Here is a 22,863-nt window from a genome sequence, read left to right on the forward strand (position 1 = left end):
TACTCAATCTGCGACGGCTGCTTCGTGCGGGGCCATAAAGGATCACGGCTTTGGTCAGTTTTTTTGTTTTTTTTTTTTTACGACTGCCTGCCTTGGTATTAATTTTGCTTTAACGTTTTGTTGTTCTTGTTTTTTTGTGCCTCGGCCCGGCTTCACTTTAATCGTCACTTTTGTGCCGACAAGCACAAGCGCTAAGATCGTGAGTCTGTGTGCGTCATGTGCCGTGTCCAGTCTCTGGTGGTCACCGAACACGTGTAACTCCTGCTGCTGCTGGTGCTGCCGCAGAGTAGTTACTGCACCCCCCAATGCGTTGCACAGCTGGTCGCTGTCTGAGGCATCACAGAGGACACACCGCAACCGACGACGCCTAACTAGATGCCAACGAAATGATCGTTTGGTTACACAGATTTTCCACAGCCGGAGCGTGGGCGTGAACCGAAGGCAATCTTGATAAGCAGGCATTTCGTTTGAAAGGCAAAAAAAAAACTAAAATAACAAACGCCGGAAATAATTGTCAAGGGCCGGCACCGGAGCTACTAGACGAGCTACCTGTCTTGCATTTGAACTAATGAACCCGCTTTCTATTCTTTTTTTTTTTTGTTCGTGTCCTGGCAATTAAAATGTGTGGAGCTGTCCGGATGTTGCTACCGTTAGAGAGCGCAAGGGTGTGAATTTGTTCACCTGCGTGAAACTTTATGCAAATGCGACAGGAAACTGTCCTGAGGTGTTGAATGCTTTTAGCTGCGATCGTGGCATAATCATTATGAATGTGCCCAGTAGATGCGATTTACCTAAACATGCTGAAAGCGCACACGCTCCGCGACCGGGACACGGCCGATCCTGCAGACCTGAATTCCTGTCTGGCCATTGTTCTTGCTCCGCTCTCGCTTATGATATAATTTTGCGTAAGGTCAACGACGAGCTACTTGGAAACCCAATAAACGAAAACCCAAGCCCGGAACGCAATATTATGCAATAGCTGTGACGGTGGCTCGCCAGGATCATAAAAATGCCCGAGCACAGGCAGGCAGCCAGTCAGCCAGATCTCTGAGATCTAGGTCCCTAATCTAGAGTGGCCATAAAAAGCGTGCTGCACCAGTTTCTGTATTTCAGGGCCATTGGATCAGTTTCTATTTACCTAAAGTGAAAAAAAGAATAAGTTTTTATACCCTTGTCTTGCGTCCGACACATAAGGAAAAAACCTTATCAAGATTGGAAGCATGCCGTATTATATCTTTATATTAAAGTACTTGTATGAAAAACATGTTTTGTTTTTAGTGATATCTTAACCAAACGCGGTATTTGGTATTTTCTTTTTATAATATATATAGAGATATATATGCGAAAAAGAAGAGGTTGAAAACTTAGTTTTGATTGGAAAGACTTTTTTGATTTGTCGGAATATCTTGAACATGCTCAGGCTTTTGTTGTTCATAGAGTTAAAAATTAACAGCTAGAAAGAAGAGTATAGTTACAATGTTTTGTAGCTTGTATGGTATTTACTTAGAGGGTTGTTTGCAATGATGGGACGTTTACCAAAAAAGGGTTTGAGGCGTTAACATTGGAGAAGTGTTAGTTCGCAGAGGTGTAGCCTTTGGAGGCGTCTCTCTGCAGCCGCAGCAGCTTCTTGGCAAAGGTCTACTAAAGATCTTATTTATCACTTTTTATCTCAATCTCACCCAAACATGCCCACATATATATACCAAAGTTTTACTGCTATACTATATTATAAAATATCATAAGGCTCCTACCATGGATGGCCGTTCACCTAAGCTCAGCCTTTAGGATGATTAACTCGGCTAACTATACTATACCAGACTATAGTTTGTCTATATTATGTGATTCCTATCGCCTTTCCTTTGCAGTAGCAAAGCTTGGCTATGCAAGCAGCTCTCAACCATTTGTGCCGCAGCTAACTCTTCTTTCTATCTTGTTATTTATTTGTTTTTCAACTCAACTCAAAAAAAAAACACAGAGTTATATATTTTAAAGATAAAACAAAAGACTTACATCAGCTGAGAAATCCTGCTGTATTATTATTATGAACAGCGCTCTCTTAAAGGCTGTCGAGTGATATTGCGAGGGCGTTTGCGCTAAATTTAGGAAAAAATAATAATAAGAATAATCAGTTTGAATATTTACAAAATGTTCGAGTTCTTAATGTTATTCAAGCCACAAACAATAGCAAGTTTTCCTTAAAAACTTGATTCAATTATTCAATGGTTGTTTTGTAATTAAAGGAAATGAATTCATTTCGTGTGTGTATTTTGCCACCCGCTGTGACAATCGCTTGCAGTCAATTTATTCACAACCCCAAGCAGCCAAAATGATTTGGTTGGTTGCTTCGTTTATTTGGTATGCGCATATTTTGTTGGCATTTATGGCCGCACAATAATTGAGGGTGAAGGACGCGTGCGCCAAGCACCACAAACAACAACAACAACAACAACAACAACAACAAGGTCGTCTCGCAGCCATTTATAAATAATTCCATGCGATTTTGCTTATAAATAATTTGTTGGAAAAATAAAACTGTCCGTCGTTCAGCAACGTCCCACCGCTTGTTGTTGTTCGATCTGCTGACCAAAATACTTTAGCGGCTCGTCTCATGGCTAAAAATAGTTTGGCAGCAGTCGCCCCCACACCGTGTGAGGCAACCAGCACTCAGCCCAGCCCAGCCCCCCGTCCCAGATCCCACTCCCACTCCCAGACCGAACAGCACCCCCAGCTGAAATCATTTCTTTGACTGACGTGCGCCGATGACGCGCTTTGCCCCCAAACTGATTCTAAACAGCAACCCGAGGGAGTGGGAGAGAGGGAGCGGTAGGGTTGGAGGGAGAGATCTCCAGCAGCAGGTGATGACGATCGGACCAGGCCAACTAAAATTGGCAATTAAACAGAGGCGCAAATAATCCAGTAAATAAAACAATTGCTGGCCCCAAAAAAAGTTCGCATCTCTGGGCCCAGACAATGCCAAAAAGGCGTCAGCAGACAAACGAACACACAAAATTCGTATTTCAAATATGATCTCGAGCTGCCCACATGCTTGTATCTACACATAAATGATATATATATAGCGATAAGTACGAAGTAACTTGGGGAATTCGATGTACATCGGCACGGAGAGACCCTTTCCAGATATGTTGTTCATTCAATATATATGCCAAGTGTCGATTTATGCACTAAAAAATACGAAATATGAAAAATTGCCCCAAAATATCTTTACAAATAGAAGAGCAATATTTGTGAGCAGTCAAAAGAAGCTTATTTTCGTCTAATCACCTTTTTTTAAATATAAATAAAATAGAAATTGCAAACATTATTCAAAATTGAACAACTATCAAGAATATCTTTATATATATATAACGCAGAAATATTATAAATATATATATTTATACTTATAAATGAAAAATTGAATATACATAAAATATCATAAGATATAAAATATTTTCATAGCCATTAGAAAAAGCTAAAAGTCGACAGACTAGATATATCATAAAAACCGAAAGCCTTCAGGTGTGCGTTAGTTTGTTGGGGTTCGCAAACATCGCTAGCTAATTATAATGCCCGAATTGCTCTATAATAAGCGCAAGTATTCTAAAAGACGCGAGCGCAAAAATATTTTTCACGAAAAACAAATTCTTTTGCAGCACGTTAATGACGTCAATGAGACGGCCCCTCGGTCAACAAAATTAAAAAAAAAAATAATAATAAAAGAAGAAATTAAAAAAAATTAAAATGAAAAAAAAAAGAAGGAAAACTAAAGAAAGAAAAAAAGCAGCCGTGGCCGCAGGCTGAAATGTTTGCGCCAAGGCGCCTCTCTTCAGATCAACGTGGGCGTGTGTGTGTGTGTGGGTGTGTGTGTGTGTTGTGTGTGTGCAGGCGAGCTGCTGGCGATGACGCGTGAACTTGCCTTTGAGTTGTTTTTCGCAATCTGGGAAACTCAAGTTGGCCCAAAAATAATACACGCAGGCATTTTCTTCTGGGCAAATGTAAATGTTATTGTTAGCTGCCGCCACCCCCCCGCCGCTGTCTGTTAGCTGCGGGTGGCTGCGTATTTGCCCGCCCGCCCCGTTTCAACCTACCCAATCCGGCAACAGCTGCTGCTGCTGCTGCAGTCGCTCCTGGCGGACACTTAGCGATTTGTGGCAGCTTCCATGCGTAGCCGCACGTGCCGCCGGGAATAACAGGGCAATTGTTTCTGTTCTGTTCGGCTTGGTGTCATTTCCGCTGACCGTGCCCCAAATTAAGCCTCATTAGGCGAACTACAAAATCAAATCGGCTGCAATCAGCGTCCAATTTGGCAAATGCCGCCAGTTTGCCACTTGGCTGCAGTCTTAGCCAAAAGTAACCTTTAGATTTTATTTCGCTTTCGGGCATATTGTTATAAAAGCTGCGTCTGAGCTGCCTAAAGCCTAAGTGAGCGACCACCTGTTGCCTGGACAATGGCTCAGCCATAAAGCATATACATGCTATATACGCTTTACACAGACGTTGTTTTTTTTCTTTTTTTTTTGCGCGCGCGAAATCGCATAAACATAAAGGTAATTGCACAGACATGCCAAAAAAATTATCCAATACTTGGCGTATCTGTGCGCAATGCCCGGTAAAAGCCATCGATGCTTGGCATTTATTGTGATCGCCGCTGCAAGGGAAACAGCGCGCTTTCTGGGCATCCATGCCAGCATTCATCTCGGTGCCAAGGATAGCCACAAAATTGATCTCACCCCCTCTGCGAGAGTCGGCCACACAGATTCCCACAATGAGCTGCAGCTGGCGTTCAAAGTTATTAACTAAAACAAAACTATTTGTGTACGAAGCAAAAATGTGAGAAATTATAGAAAATGTTATTTTTAAATTCGATTCAGGAGTCTGGGATCAGGGAAAACTAGGTTAAAGCCGATCTGCTGATCTCCTGCTGCACCTCAACTCTTAGATTTGGCCCTCTAGCCTCTCTTTGTATGCCGTATGCTAGTTGATAATGTCTACCTATTGATCAGATGTCGTAGGCTCTTTAAATAGTATCTCAGCAAGTGTAGCGCCTGGCTGCAGTCTCATATGCCCAGTCGGCTCAACTGTAGCGTGACAATCCCCAAATAAAAGTGATTGTGCAGCGGTGTCAGACCCACAAGAAATAAAATAAAATAAAAGACAAAAACGAAAACGAAAAGCAAAAAAAAAAAAAAACGCTGCAGCATTTACGAGGCTTTTCAGCTGCTGCGCTGATGGGGCTGTCTGTTTACATGTGGGACGCCCCCAACGTCGCAGCCTCCCGAGTCCGTCCGGCTGTGACATATGCGAAATTCATTGTCGCGTGTTGTGTCCAAAGGCAACGACTTGTTGGCCGGGCCAATGCCAGGCAACCTTGACGCGTCGTTGCCCGCTCCTTTTATCTGGCAATACATCTGGGCCAGCCGGAGACAGACAGAGAGAGAGAAAGAGAGACGGACAGGTGCCCACTGAGTGGCCTGGAATGGAGAGATCGCGCTTGATCGAGACGCGAGCTGCCGGCCACAGAGGCAGCCAGGCAGCCAGGCGGCCATATCGTGGACATTATGGGGCCGACATTATCTGGCTGTGCTGATCACATTTTAAGCGCTGTTCGCATTGAAAAATTGCCAATTGGCGGGCAAAAAACAAAAAAAAAAAAACAGAAATAATAATAATATAAAAACAAAAAAAAAAAAAAAACAAAAGCTGGGCCCTTAAACGATCGCTTAACTACTGTTAAGCCCCCGCTGCGGGCTGGGATTGGGGATGCGTTAATCCTGTGCGAAGGTTAAACGCCATTTCGTGCGTAAGTGCAATTAGTGTAAAGTATTTTGAGCGATGTGCCAACAAGTTTACGGCATAGACCCTGCTCCACTACACCGTCCATGCCGCATGTCAACGTCAGCTGAGGCCACGCGTCGTCGCGACGTCAGCCTGACTCACGTTTCCGCTCCACGTTCCTACGTACGCTTAATGAGTTCGCCTCATGCTCATGTGACTGAAAATTCATAAAGATCTCTAACCACATGCCGTGGACTACGCCTCCGCCTTCGCCATCGACTTTGCCAGCGTTGCGTTGCGTTTCGTTTTTTTTTTTTTGTATACCCTCAAACTAATGAAAATTTGTATCAGGGGCATATTGGTTTTGTGGCAAAAGATGTGACAGGCAGAATGAAGCACACCCAAGGGCTTAAGGTACATATATATAAACTCAACATCAATAGCCGAGTCAACCTAGCTACATATGTCCGTCAGTCTATCGATGTAAGGAAGGGGGCAAAGGGGTGCCTCTCCGACCCCCACAGAGTCTGTCTGTTATCGATAACTTGCTCCGTTAACAAGAAATCGATAAATATCGATATGAATTATATGTTTTTTTAGCCTATCTTCCAGATCTTAAGAGCTGCAGTTGTCGAATTTCTAATGTAGCTGTTCCCATAATATGCACAGTTCTAGACTGCTTAACTCCTTTAAAATCATCTTTTTTGAAGATATACCCTGGGGCATTGTTACTTGCATACATATGGCTGCCATATTGATGCCCTGTAAAGTTCGATCAGGATTGATAGGATGGGGCTGTATGTGAATAAGTGCTGGGCAGCTCCAATTCAGGGTATCTTCCAGTCGGATAAGCCACTATTATGTGTATCTGTGAGCTGCTGCGGCACGCCTCCGCCCCAGCGGCTGGGCCAGAAGTCTGCAGCGAGCAGCAGTAGTTCCCGCCAGCGTACCAGTCACTCGACTCACATTCATTCAGCAAATGTTTCCCCAATTTACACACACACACGCAATATGCGGTTAATCAATGGACATCCAAAATAACAAATAACAAAAATTAGCAGCCGGACTACAAATACGCGAATGTTTGACGTCAGTATTGGAGGGGCTTCTGGGAACACAGACGCATTCGCCTCGTAATTTGTTGGGCTATTTTGCGAATAGCGCCAAAAGAAACGTGACCAAATATGGGGAGCTGGCGCAGCGGAAATGAAAATTCGCCAATTGAGAAACGGCCTTGAGAGAAAACGTTTGCTGGAATGGCACAAAGCTAAAGCTCCCTTTTCGAGCGTTTATGTAAGCACGGGCCAAACAAACTGGTTCACAAGCAAAAAAAAACTATTCGGCCTAAAGACTGTGAATGGTTATGGGTTTTTTCTTCTGTCATTATGTGATCTTTTTATGATTAATCAGCCTTATAAGGCGGGTCTTAAATAAAGTAGACCTAATTTAGCAGTTGGAATGGGCGCTTAAGGCGCCGATCTTTAGATATTTTTATGGCATAGTAAACCTGGAAATTGAAATAATTAGTATAAGGCATTTGTTAAAGTATTCCATTCAGTTTAATTTTTCGTATTTTTATTTATTTATGAATTTTTTATATAATTTATAAAGCTGTTTAATATTAAGAAATAAGTTTCTTCAGACGTTTAATGGTGCTTTGAGCTTCGTATTAGAACAGAAAACGAAAAGCATAGCTCAAGGAAAAGATTTTCCTTTTTAATAAGCAATATCATTTTTAATCTACTATTGCCCGTTGCCCTGAAAATATTATAAGCCTTTAATATTTTCATAAGCAAGATGCGGGCTAAAATAGATATTTTACCAAATAACCAAATAAATAGTTTGGGTTTGGTTTGTAAATTTGGGCTTAAACCGGCCAAATAACCAGAAAACTTTATCTGGTTCAGGTTAAGGTAAAGGTAAAGGTTCCGTGAATATTCCGGCATGGAACATTAATAACATTAATTATTATATATATAGCAAATTGATTGTTAGATATTTTGTGTAAATGCCCGACAGATTTCGTGGCAATTTAGTTATACCCGCTAGCAGGGCATTATGAATTGGAAGACAAATTTGTACATCTCACTAAAGTGCAAGATATATTCAGAGCTGACTTATCAATTCCCGGAGGTGCAATTGCTGTACAAATAGAAGAAGAGAGTTTTCGAGTCCGAGGCACACCCACACGACTTCTGGCAAAAGGCAGGTCGGCAGCTCGGATCGGCCACACAGGAACACTTGTTGCTGTTGTTGTTGTTTGGTACCTAATGGATCTACACCTCGACTTATGGACTGCTTAGCTGGCAGAGAGAGAGAGAGAGAGAGAGAGAGAGAGAGGGAGGGAGAGAGTGAGATCTCTGAGCTGCCGCTCCCCAGACAATTGCCACATCACGCTTGTTTGCGTGCACATTAACGCGGCGACAGGGCCAAATCCTTTTTGGCTACTTAGGATCGCAGCATTGTCCAGGCAGCCGGGCAAAGTCTTGAATAAACATTTGCACGGCATTAGGGCGAAAGCGGCAGCGAAGCGCGTGATCGTGATCGCACAAACAACGAGACGGTAGTCTCGAGGCTAGTCAACAGCTGTCCCTCTGTCCGGTTGTCCAAGCTGTGCATCAGTTGTCCATTTGGGTGGGCTGGGTACGTGTACAAAACTATTTTGATAGCCACCGTTTTTTGGTAGCCGACAGACCAGGCCGGACCAGGCCGTCGTCCACTGGCGTCAGACGCGCGCGCTGTTTGCTTATTTGCTTAAAACTTAAACAGAAAAGTGATTAATGTCATGCACAGCCTCCGCAGTGCCAGTGGCAGTGGCAGTGGCAGTCGCAATTCCACAATCCCAATCCCAGGCAGCCGAGCAAACAACATAATCAAGCGTACATCCGCCGAGGACCGAGCATCGTTGTGCTCGTCATGCCTGTGTCTGTCTGTGTGTTATGCTAATGGAGCGACGAGTTTGTCACCCAGAGTCAGCGACTGAGATTCCTGGAAGGCCGGCCAAATGTGGCGGGCATTAGTTAGCATTGCAAAGCTTCACGAACGCTGCTTGGAACTGTGCTCCGCTGGCCACGCTTTGTAGATAAAAAGTCACGCATCGCGGCAGACACTTGGCCGCAAACGGAGGTTGGAGCCCGCGGCCACGCGAGCTCTCAACTATGTATCTAACAAGAGAATTATTCAGGCGCAGCATTGTCAACCGTCAACAGCGGGCACCACCGGGCACCACCGGGCACCACCGACCACCACCGGGTACCTGAGCAGCCCGTCCACTCTGCCATAATTTGCAATTCGATGCTCTCTTTGCATTTCTGCGTGTTGGCATTTCATTTGTGGCCACCACAAGATTTGCATATGAATGAGTCGCTGCCATGTGCCACGGCTACCATGTACTAGTCGTCATTCTCAGTCGATGGCTGCCTCTGTTTCTGTTTGTGGTGCTGCACATGCTGGTCGCTAGCATTGATTTGTGATGAACTGTCTTCTTGGCTGGGGTGTTTGCGAGTCTCTGGAGTCGTGATCGTGTCTTTGACCGTCGCCGCAATTAGCATTTGAAGTTGCATTTGCATTTGCATTTATGCATAAATCACTCCTCGAGTTGAGTAAACAAAAGTCTTGACGATCTGTTCGTTGGTGTCCCCTACCCGCCCTCCTTATCCACTGTCAGATACAAATTCAATTGGCCACTGGCCATGCGGGGCACTGCTGATGCCACCTGTCATTCTGGACTCGATGACACTTTTACTTTTGCATCCTGTTAAGCACTTTAATCAAATGGAAGTATTTTTTTATAATTATACGATTTTTAATGTATTTTCCTTTAATATCTACCCATATCTTGCATGGATTCTACTCTATTAGTTAAATTGAAATGTTCTACTATATCGATAATGTTATCGATTTACTTGCTCAAATATCGATAATGTAATCGGCTGTAATAGTACAGACATCTTTTAGACTAAGCTCTGGCCATCTTATCACATTTATCAGTTAAATATTTAGTTTAAACGCTGATTTTACTGAATCGATAAAGTTATCGATTATCTTGCTTAGCTCTAGCGCAGGCAATCTTATGAATTCTGCGTATTATCGATAACGTTATCGATAGACAAGCTCAAATAGCGTGGCCAACATTGAGGCGATCTCAGGCTTTTGTAAGGTAAGCATATTTATCAGTCCAGTTTAATTGGTGAATTATCGATAGGCTAGCCAAAAAATCGATGCTAACTTTAAGACAAACATAATTTCGCCCAATAACAATTTAATGAGAATTATTTCACATTGAAAACGACCTGAAAATAGCTACAGCCATATGTATTTCTGGACTCTTTCGAGATTTTATTTTAGGAAAACTTATCATAGAAAATCGTTTACCTATAAATAAGTACACATAAACAGTTTTAGATGGACTATTTAAATACAGATCGCATGCCATGGAGAGGAACCAATTAAATTCTTGATCGGTTTTCTAATGAAACCATTAATTTGAACATCAATACGGAGCATTTAATATCATCATCATCATCATCATGAGAGCCAACACATTTGCTTTATATCTTCCATGGTATTTTAGTTTTTTTTTTTTTGTTTTCTTTTACCAAATTGAATTGACTGCCATTTTTTTTTTTTTTTTTTTTTTTTGGAGAGGTAAGGGAAGAGGCATTTGTGGCACCTGCTGCAAGTCTGGGCTGTTGCAATCTGTTGCATTCTGTTTGGCCCGATTCCTGCAGCCGACACTTTTACTTTTATATCCTGTTAACAACCCGTAATTTGGCCAATTTAACACTTGTAAACGCGCTTTCGCCGCTCTAATGAGGTACAAAACGCTGCCAAAAAGTCGGCACAAAATTAACATATAAACGCGGCACTTCTGACCCCAAAATTAAATTGCCTGCCGTCCAAACCTTATAATCAGAGCTCTTGGCTGGCTTAGGACATAAGTATTAAAGGGCTCAAAGACTCCGATTACAATGCCAGCCCGAAAAAAAAAAATCGCCAAAAACAAATTTCAGTCTCTTGACTCATTCCGCAATTACACAAATCTGTTGAGGAGCCATCTTCCAAGCTGGGCTCTCAGCCTGGTGTTAATTTATGCGTTCGGCATAAAAAATCGCCACCAATTACCTACGGAATGCTTCAATTATGGACTGCAAACAGCTGCCGCGCGGTGAAACCCTTTTTAGCACTCGCCTCACAGTGAAAATTGGATCGGGAACTGTGCTCGATTTCCTTTGAATTCGCTTCCTGGGCATATCTAATGCATTGCAGCAGCGCAGCCCAACTCGGCTACGCTCAAGGCCAGACCAGAAATTAGGCCCTAATTGTTGCATATTTTTTTCCTTTTTCTTATTTTTATTTTCAGTGGTTTTTATATTTTTGGCATAGAGGCTATAATTGCCCCGTTATTAGGCTGTTTCTAAGTTCAGCAAATTGTTGTGCAACTTGACTATGTTTTTTGGGTCTGGAGTATTTGGTCTACTTGGAGCTGGAAGAAGGCACATGTGCTCAAGAGGAATCAATTTTGGAGTGTGCCTCGCCACGAGGTCTGAACGGAGCACTAATGTTGAAGGAAGAGCCCCAAGGTGGGGTAAATTGATGAATTTATAATTAGGAAAATATGATATAATATAGTAGAACGAAAAAACTCTATGAAATATTGTAAGCTGGTCGGAATGATAGATCTAGGACGAAGGATTATCTAGTCCAGAAGGATTGTCCTGTTCCTGTTGCTATTTCTAAATTGAATCAGTTGTATTAGGCATAGACTGTATTTACAAAAAGTTAAACAAACTTTATAAGTAGAGCTAGCTTCTGAGAAAAGGCTCATCAATAATAACTATCGGTACGGAAATATATATATATTCCTAGATTAGATAGGACTAGCTACTATGGCCCACCTAAAGCCATTCACTAGCCTGGGGATTCACATTAACAATTTTCTTGCTCTTTGTGTACTCCCCAACATTATAGTTTTCGATAAGGCAATATATATATCTTAGACGAATGTAAAGCCAACTGGCGCTTTCTTATAGATATTCCTAGATTATAATTATTATTAAAATATTAATAGGCCATCGCAAGGCTAAGCTACAACCAGTTATGGTCCACTTGCATCCATCTCTGGCCTGGGAATTTGCACTCCCATCTTTCTTATCCAGTTGCTCAAATGATAGGGTCATAGGTTTAGCTATTGGCAAACTGCAAATTTGTAGCCAAAATAAAGTCTATTACGTACAGGTGGTTTCGTTTTCCAGTTATATAAAAGCTGGTTTAAGCCCGTTTCGGTGACAGTTTGCACTTGAGGTGGTCGCCCGGCTGAGTACGTGCTGCAATGTGCATTTTCAGAACTTTATTTTGTTCTTTATTTTGTTTTCCGATTTGATTTCTGTTGTATAAGTGCGAGCATGCGATAAGAAATGGGGCGCGTCTGAGTGCACACGAGGGCGTCGCGTATCGGTTTCATCCAAAACACAGCGCCAAACATGCAACTGACATTGGCCAGAAGCGTGTCAGAGAACGGGCCCGCAGTCAAATCCACAAGCGATGACGCGGATTCTCTCCACCTGTGGAATCGCTGACTTGTCGCTTGTCATTAGCTCCTTGCATGTGTGTGTGTATGTGTGAGTGTGTGTCATGCCATTAAAAACAATAATAAATGATTCGACGATTTCGACGAGTGTGTTTGCATTGGAAACCTTGGAATCGGAGCTGCCGCACATCGTCGCCTATATAGTCATATCGTTATCGCAGCAGAATTGACAACACAAAAATATAATTTACATATACTTTGCGTAATCAATGAGCTACTCGTTTCACGCAACTGCAACTCGATTTGTCCGGCTGATTAATGCGCCCTTTCAATGCACCAAACAGGCAACAGGCCCCTCTACGCTTAATAACAGGCCGACTCCGACTCCAAGTCGAATTCGGGCTAACTAATAAGAGTGAAACATCCATGTTAATTGGCGACAATTGTTGGTTACGTTTTGGTTTAGGCCCCGTCGAAAGTGGACCACTTTGTGCAGCTGCTTCTGGTTTACAGATTCACCGACAATGAAAAAAAAACTGTGATAATTATGCTATGTAAAGAAATACAGTGCCTGGGAACTTAACTCATTTGCAGTTTCAAAACTGTCCAAGACATTCAAAAGTGGAGCAAGCGAAAATAAATACAGCGCAAAAAGTTGGAATTACAATTCCAATTTTGGGAAATCTGTTTACATTTCGAAGGGCGGCTAGTATTGAAAATTATATGAAAAACTTTCGTGTCTGACAACCTTGACGCACACAGACAGCTATAACAGACAATGTTAAGTCTTACCGCTGACAGCATAAATAATTATCATAGATAATGTGAAGTTTAAATTATGTTGAATGAACAATGTAACAGATTCTTGAGAAATAATGCCTTTTAATTAACAGCTGTAATAGACAATGTTAAGTCTTACTGATAACAGCATCAATGATTATCATAGATAATGTAAAGTTTAAATTATGTTGAATAAACAATGTTTGTAACAGATTCTTGAGAAATAAAGCCTTTTAATTAACAGCTGTAACAGACAATGTTCAGATCATGTACGGTTTAAATTATGTTACATGACGTAACAGATTTTTAACAGACAATGTTAGCCTTACCGATAACAGCATAAACAATTATCATAGAATATGTAAAGTTGAAATTATGTTAAATGAAAAGTATTTGTAACAGATTGTTAAGAAGTGAAGCCCTTTAATTATAACATCAAGAAACCGTCGCTAAGGTCAGAATGAACACAAATCAATTTATTCACATTTAAGCATAACTTTTGTGCCTGACCATTATCATCAATTTAATGTACGACTTTAAGTAGAAACGACGATTTCGTTGATAAGAAATCTTTAGTGGCATTATATCGATTATCAACTTCTTTGGGTCCATACGGAGCCGCGGGAGCTGCTTTGATTAATTGCAACTGAAAGTCGTGGGGGAACTGGTTGACGTCCGTTTGGCTCTTGGTTAGCTGTCGCCAGTTAATGTTGCCAACTTAATCGCATTTGGACGGGTCGCTTGATAATGTTGTTTACGAGTCTGTGCAAAACGATTTGGCTGCAACTCAGAGCCCGGCAACTGGACGCGCTGGGGTAGAGACAGAAGTCCAGACCCCAGACTCCAGACTCGCGGCTCTGACTGTAATTAATGAGGCTCAGTTGTGTTATTATTAAAAACTTTTAATTACAGCGCGCCGTGTGTCCTTGGGCCGAGCAATAAGGTGAGGCTGCAAAAATCCATGTGCTCTAATGAGCCCAAATAAAGCCAAACAAAAAAAGTCAGCTAAAACTATTTCAGAACATATACGGCCAGGCGATTTTTGCGTAAACTCTCAAGGTAATCTACACATAAAAAGGACACGCAAAATTCTTACGTAAGTGGGCAGAAAATATCTTTTATGAGCGGGCATCATAAATATATTTTTTCTCGCTCGACCCGAACGACAGACAAGAATGAAAACGCGCTCTCAATGTTCTGATCTCGTTCCAGAATCGCCTCGCGGCATGACATAATTTTGCCTAATTTACCAGCGTATTCCAAGGACCCAGCCAGGACAACGGCACACAGGCACAGCGCGCAGCACGTGACAAACAAAAAATAGAAGAAATGCAACAAACACAAACAAATAAACAAACAAAAAAAAATTTAATCCTCTTTCGACCTGCGTGCAGATTTTTAGCTTGAATTTCGCAGGTCGCCGGCCGTTTGCCAATTTCCACAGATCTCTTTAGCATTTTTGCCCAAATATTCCCCTAAGTGTTCGCATTTTTTGGTCTAATTATTTTTTATGAGTGCAGTCCACGTGCAAAAATTGTCGCACTTCGCTGCGGCCAGCCGCATATCCAGTTCTTTCCATTGACCGTCGACCCGAATCTGAGCCAAATCTTTTTGTTCTCCCGTTGATTTTTTATATTGTTCGATGCTTTATTTTTTTTTTTCCTCTGCCTCTGCTGTTCTTTTTTTGTGGTTTTCGCAACTTGTTTGCCAATTCATTGTTTACAACGCAGTCGACCCAATTTTTAGCTAATTATTGTTCTAGTTATTGTGGTTTACTGCGGCGCAGGGTTTTCTTTTTTTTCTCTATTTCTCTTGTGTTTTTATGTAAATTGTGGGCTGCATTTAAGTGTGGCCTGTGGCAGAAAGGAACTCGCGTGTCTTTTGTATATCTTCTAGACTTTTTTCCTTAAGATATTGCTCTCTTTGGGTTGGATTCAATCTAAATGGGGATTAACATCCTTTGACATAACTTGGTTATATATCTTGCTAAAAATCATGTCTGCTCTACAAATTCTGTTAATTAGATAGAGACATCTGTATGATAAAGAAAAACATCTTCCAGGCGTTGTCTGCAGTTTATAGAAATCTGATTTGTCTATTCCACCCTTTAGCATAACATAGTTCAACACTTCCTAGACATCTATTATTTTCTTTTTGATTAGAAGTATTGGCCATAAATTTTGGCTATAATATTATTTCAGTTAGGGCTTAACATATGTACTCTAAACAGTCTGAAAACAAGATACATACATACAAATATGCTAGAATATGCAATTTTCAAGTAACTTATTTGCAGATTATACAAATACATACTTTCAAATTGAACCGTGCTTCAGTTTGACTAATTTCTAACATACATAATTGTCATATGATTTGGGATCTGAAAACTATATAATATAGCTGTTAAGCTTGGATATTTGGATTTATTGCCATCTAGAAATTTCCAATTTATACATTGTTTTTCGTTTCAAGCACAAAAAACTTAAATGAGGGTATACATTCGAGCCTTGGGGCAACTGTTCTAGCTTAAGATATGGACATATATAATATGAATACAAATATGCACACATATCATATATGAACTATGATCAGTGCTGTTCAAACTGTAACTTTCACTCTCACTTCGCCGTTTTTGTCTTTTAGGCCGCGCCTAATGAGCAATTTGAACCTTAGCTAATGACAACTCGCCAGCCTTGACAAAAGACAGCAGGCCGTGTCGAAAAATTGTACTTAACTCAGTATGGATGAGGCCAATTCCGTGTCTAACCCATCCGACCAACAACGTCAACACTTTCGCTTCCACAAAATTTCAGGCAACAGCTGCCCTCCCTCTCTCCCTCTCTCTGTCTCTCTCTCACTCTCTCGCCTTGAAGAGCCATAAAGAGGCCTTGCGAGGCTGCTACAATTAAAATGTTAAACAGTAAATAACATAAAAGCCGCACTCGAAATTGCGTGCCTTAAAGTGAAAATTGTGTCTAAAGAATTCCGCGTACGCGACTCGGCAAAAAGTTGCCTCAAACCAAGGCGCAGCGAATGGAAAAAAAAAACAAAGAATGGAACAAATCCCAGTGGTTCCGGGAATAAAGGGTATACAGAACACCCGAACTAGACCAGTCGATCGGTCGGACACACAAAAAAACGCACAAAGCGGCATCGTTAAAAAAGGAGAGCGCTGCGTGCTGGGACATTGTGCGCGTTTTTCTGAACCCTTTCCGACTTGCCAGTTTTATGTCATTTTCTTTGATTTTTTTTTTCCCCGTTTCGGGAAAAATTGTAGCAAAAAATTGGTGCAGCAATTTACATAGAACTGACCTTGGCGGGAGCAGCGGAATGGACATGTACGATAATGATAATGCCGCTGACATATATTTCATTTAACTTTTGATTTGGCATCTTGACTGTCGGACTGCTGTTGAGCGGATTTTTGGGAAAACTGGCTACGAAATGGCTTTACAACTTGTTGTCACTAATTATGGTCGAAATGGGCCGTAATCCTTTGCTAAATGCAGCAAACAGAGTACGCCCCGTTTCCCACGAAATCGTCATGGTTAAACGCGGCTAATCCTTGCCCAGGACCAGTACTCAGGCTCAGGAAACAGTTCCAGCCAAGCCCTTCACTGAACTCCGACTGTCCGACTGTCCGACTGTCGGTGACCTGAACCCGGTTCGGTGGGCGTATTGTTTATTTTCGAAATCAAAATATTGGCAAACACACACGGCGAATACGGGTAAACGCGGCGTGCAAGGATTAAGCCGCCGAGCACATCCTTTCGCAACCTTGGCAAACACGCTCGCGACTTTTATGACGTTTGCTGCCACATGCCACAAACTAGCTGCGACTGCGACTGCGACTGCGCCTGCCTCATTCTTGGTCCTGGCTAATAATGTGCAATTGTTCAGCGAAGAGTTGACTTTCGTTTTTTTCCGCTTTTTACTTTTTTAACCCGCGCGTTGTCCTTGCCCAAGCCTTTCCCCTGCAGCCCTTTTGTTGCGGTCGCATTTTTTACGGGTTGCACACGGCACAATTGCCACCTTTTGTGGCAATTGTCGTCATTGTGCTGCCGGCTGCTCGCAGTGCGAAGGTCCTTTTTTTGCAGCGTTTTTTTTAAGCCTTTTTGCTCTGCTCTCAACTCTTTCTGCCAGAGTTCAGGTCGAGAGTTGTCTGTATCGTAAATATTAATGGAAGAATGGAACTTTTTTATGGACTTCGCAGAACCGAGCTGCTTTTTGCTCGATCTTTTTGGCTAGGTTTTCTTTAGCGAAACGATTTTTTAGCAACGGGTTAAGCAGAATTCTGGAACTATGTTTCCCGGAATTCGCTTTGATTAGCACGGGTTAAACGGTTTTTTCTAATTTTCAGTTTTTTACGAGCATTTTCTTTCATTTGAAAGGCTTAAAAAATGCAGCCTTGATTTTAAGAGTTCTCTCTTATTTTTTTATTTCTTATTTATTTTTAAGTCGAAAAGCCAAAAAGTCAAATGTTGCCCGTGGACAGCGACAAAGAAATGCCGAAGGCTGCGCTGAGAGCGTGAAAAATTTGATTGCCTCAAAAAATTGTGGCCAAAAGTTAAAGGCTTAGACTCGTAAAAAAGAAATGCGCCTACAATAGCCACAAGTCAATTTTCAACCAAGTGAAATTCCAGTGAAAAGAAAATTGGCTTCAAAATGAAATAATAGGCGAGCTAAGATTGAGGAGAGAAAACTGATTTAAACAGAAAATATATAAAGGCCTTAGTTTTTTGCAAAGAGAAAAATGAAATGTAAGCTAAGGAATTCAAGCAAACTCCACTTTTCAGCACTTGGTAGAGGGCCCAGATCATTGCCTAGCCGTATACTCCCCACTTCTTCACAGTTTCGAGCGCCTTTTCTTCTTAACAGATAACTCTATAAATACTACTATATACTATAGACATATATATATGTACTATATATCATGTTCTGCATACTGTACTATATTACAAAAATCTTTACATTTATCTGACCAATCCACCCAATTGCATAACAGCTTTTCCGCCCCGTACATAGCTCGTACTCTTCTCCATTTCCTTACGCTCTTTCTCTCTAGCCTTTGAGCCATGTCCAAAATGATTAGTTCCAACCATAGTCGCATATATATACATACATGTTTTTTAAGCACTTTGCAGGCGTGTCGCGGTCGTATTCATAAATTGAAATTCAATTTTCAGCAGCCCGATCAATTTTCATGCCGGTCAGCCGCCGTAACACCAACGAGGTTAATTATCGGTGCATTGCTCAATGGGAAAAAATTAACATTTTTTTGCTGTTGTTGTTGTTGCTTTTTTGTCTGTTTGGTCGGGCAGTCAGTCAGTTAGGCAGTCAGGCAATGCGACGACTTCCTTTTGCAACAGAAGACAAAGAGAAGATCATAAGCCCCAGCCCCAGCCGCAGTCCCAGTCCGTGAAGCTGCAGAGCTGCAGTCAGCTCATTACGCGGGTCGTGACTTGCCGAAATGAAAGACAAGTTAAATCTGTAAGGGAGCCCGAACAACAATAAAATGTGAGGCGTAAAGGTGAGAAGAAACTGCACTCTGAATGCCCTTTCCTTAGAAATGCATATGCATAATATAAATATACATATATATATCTATTCATATTATATTTTTCATTATAATTTGGACAAATTTCGGATTATATATTCTCTAATATCTGGCCAGGGATGTACAGTATATTAAGCTGCATATTGACTTTGATATGGACTGCATCTTAGGCTATATATTGACTTTTATTTGGACAAAACTATTTTCTATTTATTTTCTAATGTCTAGAAAGGACTATTCTATAATGTTATAAAAGTCAATATATATAGTCAAAATAAAACTTGTATATTCATATAAAAAAGGTCGTTTACCACATTCTAACAATTGTCTGAAATAATAAGACCATGAGGCGCCAAGATTTAGTTCAAGTTTGGTTGCATAGCATTAATAAAAGCTTGAAAAGCGCCTGAGCAACGTGTCATACCCTCTTGGTTAGGGTATTTAGCCAACTGCAGCCAAGTTATTGCAGCGACAGCGGATGCTTGGATGCTTGTCAGATGCTGATATCAGTCGAAGGCGGCGGCGTCGGCGGCGACGGCGTTGGCAGACGCAAAATGTTAATCTCCATAAAATGAAAACAATGCGCCGGCGCGACGACCACGACGAAGACAACGACGACGAGGAGATGATCGGCAACGAGGGCCAGTCAGTGACTGTCCCAGTGGCAGTTCGAATTCGCGACCAGCTCTGGCCATGCTTCGTGGAGCGCGCTTTTTTGCGCAATAAGTGTGCCAGCAGCAGCAGCAGCAGCAGCAGACGACGACGACGACGACGCCAGCAACCGGTCAGCCCCTCACATTATAATTTATGCAGCCGCAGCTCAAGGATCTCTACAAGCCAGCAGCTACCTTAACCCCCGTATCTCCCCCTTTGGCCGGTGTGCGTTTAGGTAATCGCCGGGCATGATCTCGCTGCAAGTCCAACTCCAACTGCGATTCCGACTATCGTGACAAGCTGCCCGCTGTGCTGATGCTGCCTGTGGATGCTGTGTGGCAGCCACAAGATCTTGGGGCAACGCCACCCCAGCGTTGAGGAGTGTAAATTACAGCTTGCCGTTGGCCCAACAAACGCCTCACTGGCCATCTTGTTGCTGCCTCTTGTTGCAGTTGCTGGAGCCTGTCGGTTTCATTCAAAAAGTTCAATAGTGCATGCAATGATGCCCAACCGGCACCGGTTCTTCTGTTTATTCCCATTCTCAGTCTCAGTCGCAGTCGCAGTCTCATACCCATTCCCATTTCCATTCGGCGGCGGGCATTTATGATCGATGCCACAGTCGATTTCTTTGGCCTGGCCTGCGGATTGTCGTTGAAGCTTCCTTTGCACGCGATTCCCGTGTTGCTCACGATACCCTGCAATACAGTTGAAGTACTTCACTTGGCTCTTGAGTTATGTTGCTCGCATGGATTATATATATCAATTAGTCAACTTCTTGTGAGTAGGTGGCCAGTTCAAATCCCAGATTTGATCCTTATCCTTAATATTGTGCTTTATGTGCAAAAAAATTGTATCTTTTTTCAAATCCATATTTATTTCGATTTTAAGATCAAGCTCAAGCTCATGGTGGTAAGGACTTTGGTGAGGACATTACCGATTCGTAAATACCCTAACTTTCTTCAACTTAACTGTTGATTTTTTGTTGTTCTTGTTGATGCTTTTTTTTTGCATCATTTTATATGCTCAACACCTTCTGTCTACGCCAAGACTCTTGGACATGGACCAAGATCTCAGGGTCTGGCCCTGGGTCTGACTCGCAGTCGGAGTCGGAATCGAAGACGCAGCCAAAGTCTGGTCACGATTTGTGAAGACTCGTAAAACATTTTTAGCACCTCAACGATCTATATACACGTACATGAGTGCAGCACAGTTTTTGTTGTTGTTCTTCTTCGTTTTTTTTTAATGGCATTTTGCATTTTTGCTCTGGCTACCAAACACGACGCCCACTCGAGCGCGTTGGCTGTGGGAAACTCTGTCGAACTCTCGCCCTGGCTAAGACATCCTGTCATTAGGCAAATATTTATGTAGATTATGGCCAGGCAGACGGTCGCCAGCTGCTGATCTAACGGTGCCAAGCAAAAATTAGACCCGAAATTAGCTCAGCAAAATGGTTTTTGGGGGCGCAAAATTGGTCGGTGCGGCCTTTGAGTTGGCCCAAAGCGATTAGAGAAATTTATGCGCAGCGCCCTCTGGCGCTGGCTGGCGGCATTTTCTCTCTCTGTGTGTGTGTGTGTTGGCCACGCAAATAATATTCCCGGAAATTGGCAAGGATTCGAGAGTCTGTGCCTGCTTGGCCAGTTGTGTGTGCGTGTCGTAAAAACTCTTTGCGAATCGGACGGCAGCGATTGAGACAGCGACTGAGGCAGCGACTGCGACAGCGACTCATCAAGGACATGCGGCACATTAGCGTGACGCTCATAAAGCCAAAACCCGCCAGCTAATCCGTGGAAACCCTAAACTCTACCCTATGCCAGCAACCTCTTTCGGCGCGAGTCTAATGCTAGGTAAGAACTCTTTCGCCTGCGGCTGTTTACTCCTTCGTGCCACAGGTAAAGGTAAACAGCCGTGGCACAAGCTGTGCGCGAGGAAGGGAGAGGCAGGAGCTAGTTGGTCTGACGAGTTGACGTTTGCACGCCAATTGATTTGGCATTGAGGAGGCGAACACACCGTAAATAACCCTAAATAAAACCATAAAATCCTTCTGCATGTTGCGCTTTTGTGCGCGGGCTCAAACCCATCCTCACCTTGAGAGCCCAGCCATGGGTTAAGTTGTTTCCCATTTTATTTTTTTTACATTTCATTTGCAATTTCGCTTTCTCTTCTCTTTTTTTTTTTTTTTTTAGCGAACTCGTAAATGCTGTTAGTGCACATCAGTTTTTTATGCAATTTGTTGTCAACGAAGAGATTTGCCAACAGAAATTTTCGATCCTTGTTTAGTTGGAATTGCGTGCGTTTTTTACGCAACGCCACGCAACAGAACGCAGCATTTTTTCGTCGGTTTGTTGTTTTTTATGAGCCAAAGTTGACTTTTTTAGTGAAAATGATGATAGAAGGCTGGACAAGTACCAGGAAGTCCTACGTCCAACAATGTGAGAGGGGAAGAGAGGAGGAGAGAGTGAGAGAACGGCAGAAGTCGCTGCTAGATCATGGGATGCATGGGCCAGAGCACGGCCAACGGGTTAAGAGCAAAGCAAAGGGGCGTGCGGTTCGTCTAACCCTACGGCAGTCCGAAGCCTTTACCTGCCCACGCCCATAATCCTTTTATGGCAAATAAACAAACATGTCACGGCTCGGCTCGGTACGGTCCGGCACGGCACGGCAGCCCAGTGCAGTGGGAATCCTTAGCCGTATCGGGCCTAAACCTTTGGCTAGGTAAAAAGCAGCTCGCGCAAAAGGGTGCAATAAACAGAAGAGTTGATGGCCTGATGAACGGGCTGTGGTGGTTAGCCGGTTAGAGTCCTGCGTTCTGGGTCCTGCGACTTGTACACGCGTTTGCCATTGTTGCACGGCCAGTTTTATGGGTGTGTGGTTTTAGCCCTTTGATGTGCATGATCATCCTGTTAATAGAAACCGTAACGCTACCTGGTCCACTGTGCGCCCTAATCCTTTCGGAAACCCTTTTGGCCATCATTGCGGCCATCTCGCGAGCGTGTCCAAAGCGATTTAATTAACGCGGTCGCATCTAAGCTCACGGCACCAGGAGCAGTAGCTGCGCCTAAATCCTTTCGCTGGCCGAGGGGCGTACTGGCTGCTTAACGCCCAACGGCTACCGAACGGAACCCATTGGCAAAGGGTTGGCCCAGGAGCTGTTCTGCCACTTCCAGCGAAAGGATTTAACTCTTAACTTGCCGTTCGCTATTTTGCCCGGAAATTTCACGAATATTTACCAAACAGCCAAGACAGTTGACTTTATAAGACCTGACTATGATGTCGACTAAAGTCGAAAAGTCAAGCCAACCAAAAACTATACAAAATGGTCGACTGAGCTGCAAAATGAGAGGATCCCAGACGGATGATGTATAGAGATTACAGATAAGCTCGGGAATCGGCTGGACCCTTTTTAACTCTACAATTTTCTTTGTTCTACTTCGGAATGTGCTCAGGAATATGCTACAAAATATTTACTATAAAGATTAAGAACCAAGGAAATTATATAATATTCCAGATTTTTGACATATTTCTATATATATATCCATATAAGCTTGCATGGAACTAAAATTACACATTCAAT

At 42.6% G+C, this 22,863-nt stretch overlaps 2 long non-coding RNA genes across 4 annotated transcripts in view; one reads left to right on the forward strand and one right to left on the reverse strand.

Moving 5' to 3' along the window:
* Nucleotides 1-1,946: 1,946 nt before the first annotated feature.
* The window catches only part of LOC26530981 (uncharacterized), a 33,649-nt gene continuing 12,732 nt past the window's right edge, over nucleotides 1,947-22,863 (reverse strand). The window contains exon 4 of the long non-coding RNA XR_001450357.3: nucleotides 1,947-2,093. This is a non-coding gene — a long non-coding RNA (uncharacterized lncRNA). The remainder of the gene's footprint in view (nucleotides 2,094-22,863) is intronic.
* On the forward strand, nucleotides 13,457-14,427 carry LOC116650534 (uncharacterized). Of its 3 annotated transcripts, XR_004303528.2 has the most exons (4): nucleotides 13,457-13,535; nucleotides 13,994-14,024; nucleotides 14,102-14,177; nucleotides 14,294-14,427. It is a non-coding gene; the product is annotated as an uncharacterized lncRNA (long non-coding RNA). The 3 variants fall into 3 exon arrangements; XR_011416391.1 differs by having other exon boundaries at nucleotides 13,994-14,177; XR_004303529.1 differs by having other exon boundaries at nucleotides 13,994-14,140; nucleotides 14,294-14,421.

Source organism: Drosophila virilis, chromosome 3 (genome assembly GCF_030788295.1).
Source record: "Drosophila virilis strain 15010-1051.87 chromosome 3, Dvir_AGI_RSII-ME, whole genome shotgun sequence".
In the NCBI taxonomy this organism is placed as follows: domain Eukaryota; kingdom Metazoa; phylum Arthropoda; class Insecta; order Diptera; family Drosophilidae; genus Drosophila; species Drosophila virilis.